Source organism: Amphimedon queenslandica, unplaced genomic scaffold (genome assembly GCF_000090795.2).
Source record: "Amphimedon queenslandica unplaced genomic scaffold, v1.1 AMPQUscaffold_13387, whole genome shotgun sequence".
Classification (NCBI taxonomy): Eukaryota; Metazoa; Porifera; class Demospongiae; order Haplosclerida; family Niphatidae; genus Amphimedon; species Amphimedon queenslandica.
Window position 1 is genome coordinate 191042 of NW_003546377.1, and position 3079 is coordinate 194120.

Below are 3079 nucleotides of genomic sequence, written 5' to 3' on the forward strand. Positions count from 1 at the left end.
ATAGTCTGTAAGCTTTTATTTTCAACATCACTTTCTCTTGGATCTCTATCTTGTTGTGTCTGAGTAATATGTGAGTCATCTTCTACTTTCTTAGCAAGCGGAGGGGTAAAGTAATTACCTTGTGAGTGATTGTGATCAGCCTGTTTCCTTTTTCGAGTATCAACAGTTGCTGGCTGATGATCACCAACTAGTGATTTGGTAGCACTTTCTCCTTCAATACCACATGTGTTAACCTTTTGCTGTATGACAGCTCCACTAGCAGCAGCTGCTGCATCAGATGTCCTCAATTTCTTCTTCTTATCATCAGAATCATTTTCATCATCACCAGAACGTTTTAGTGGACTAACTATTTTCCCTAATGGAATGACATGAGCATCCATTGAATCTTGCTGAGATTTACACTGCTCTTCTTTTGGTTGGTCACTTGGTTGTGGTTGCAGCTCTGGAATAGGTTTTTGATCATCAGAAGAATCAACTTTATCATCAGTCAATTGTTTAACATCAAGATTTATTGTAACATTAGGTGTAGGAAGAATAGGATTGCCTTGATACGCAAAGCAACCTATGTTGTGACAAATTTTTGCCTCAAACAACAAACGAACTCCACATTTGAGGCACTCTTTGAAAGATTGCTTGCTAAATTCTTCTGGATCTTGTGGAGCTGAGCAAAAAGAACAATTCTGAGTATTTACTCTTAATGAACGATTACAGAGTATACATGGAACTCTTTGAAATTCTTGAGATTGAGTTTTGCCACACTTTTCGCAAAAGGTAGCATTAGGATGTAATTGAGCTTTGCAGTGTACACACAGTTTCATAGAAGAATCTGGGTTTTGTGGGTGTATTTGGAACAAACCACAACTGACGCAATACAGAGCATTAGGAGGAAGTTGTACTTTACATTCCATGCAAGAAGACTGCGGTGATCCACACTGTGCACAAAAACTGGCATTAGGATCGAGGGAACGTTTACATGATACACAAAAATTTAAACTAGCCATGACCCTATCAATAAAATTAATGAGTTAATTATATAAAATATTTGGTAATAAAATCCAACTCACCGTGCTTTCGCCTTTATAATAGCAACAAGCCAACAACAACCGATGCAGCCCGTAAGTGGGCGCTCGCAGTCATAGATATATTATGCCTCGGTATTTATTAACACACGGCTGAATCAGTACTTAAAGCCAAGTCGAGCTAAGTACAACCAGTGACAAAAGAGAAAGAGACTTTCAATCGTTGGGATTAATTAAGAGGCTTGAAGATGGTGGGCGTGCCTACACGCAATTATTAATGATGATTCATGATTTTTATGTTTTTATTCATAGATGTTTATGAGATACCGTACAGCTGGTTAATTTTGCGGAGAAAAATTTTGCGAATCCTTAAAAATAACCTGGTTTGCGGATTAAATATTTGCGGTTTTGACAGTTGGCTGGTAATTTCCTATGGCTGGTAATACTGTATGGCTGGTAATTTCCATGGGGGCATTGTGGTGTTTATTATAGTAAACAATAATTATTTCCTTCTGATGTCAAATAAAGTACATTCACACAACTTGCAAACAGTACGGATCGTGTCAGCCAGGAAATAATATCTAAGTAAAAATAAAGGTAGATATTACATAAAATTAGTTAAACAATAATATTTGCACAATAATTATGATAATTACAAGTGCTTTACAGTTAGAAATATTGACAGAGAACTTATATTGGCAGATTGACGGTGTGCTAAGTAACAACCAATACAAAATCTACCATGCATGATTTATGAATCACTAACAGTAAAATTTGCAAATTGCAAAAATTTCAGCAAGTTGCCAAATATCTAACTTTCACCAATATACATCAGGCTATGATAAGACTATTAATTAATAAACTTTACAAAAATCCCTAAAATACTAGACTACAGAAGTGTAAAGACATAAGGTACCGGTATATATACATAAGACATAAGTGTGTGTTAATACCTTGTTAATAATGCAAGAGTGTGTTCTTATAGATTAGTCAGCATATTATTCTAAGAACATGATTCTACTATTACCTGCCAGTTATGTTTAGTTGATCTGTCTGTTTACTAATGTACCAGTATTTGTACTTGTATAAATGCTAAAAGCTATCATAACTCTCATTCCTACCCTTGTTCATTCTGAGTCATATGGATAATGCACCTTAAGAATGGCAGGTAGTTAGTTGTAAACTGTAGGGAATATCCCAGGGGAATATCCCTACCTTTTAACATAGCAATATTCGCACTTGTGTATTCATAGTGATATCCTTAGTATGAAATGCAAATGAAAAGGAAAGATACAGCTAGAATAACAAGTGGGGGCAAATACAGTTAGTAAGAAAACATTTATTCTAGAGAAGATATAATTCAGATCTTTTCAAAAACAATTTGTGCCAAAAAACATGCATACAGTACTTGTAACATAATGTCTTAATTTTTCATACTTCAAAGAACATGTACATGTACATGTAACATGGGATATTTTCTCATGATTCTAAAAAATTGATAAAAAAGTTTTGAAGGCTATCTTTAAAATAAAAATATATATTAAACTGAAGAAACTGAATTGGACTTGGGTAAACAATGCCCTGTATAATAATCACAAATCACAATAATAGTCACAATTCAAGGCATGAAATCACTTTGCCCCTCTGTTTTCTCTATAATAATAATTATGATCTGCAAATGCTTTAATCAATACTATGCACGCCTTTTAAGTGGAGATAGAAAAAAAGAGAAAACACCATAAATAACACACAAACACGCAAAGGGAAGTTGTTTCATAAAACATTATGATAATCATTAATTACTATACAATGTATATTGTACATTCTGTGAGTGATTGGCTTAACATTATGCTACGCTCATATATTGGCTATTATACATAGCACCACAAACTAAAGTCCATTTGCATTTACTTGAGCCCGGGAAGTGGGTACAGATCCCACCCAATAATTAACACAAAATGCAATAATATTGTGAAAAGTATGGCTGTACTTTCTGCATGGGTTATACAATCAATGCGGAGCTAAAGAGCTGCAGCTACTTCTTGAGTATCACAATAGAT

The 3079-nt window shown here is 34.5% G+C and overlaps 1 long non-coding RNA gene across 1 annotated transcript in view; it reads right to left on the reverse strand.

Annotated features, from left to right (window-relative positions):
• Positions 1-1465: 1465 nt before the first annotated feature.
• The window catches only part of LOC109582370 (uncharacterized), a 6779-nt gene continuing 5165 nt past the window's right edge, over positions 1466-3079 (reverse strand). Inside the window, exon 5 of the long non-coding RNA XR_002185058.1 lies at positions 1466-1600. This is a non-coding gene — a long non-coding RNA (uncharacterized LOC109582370). The remainder of the gene's footprint in view (positions 1601-3079) is intronic.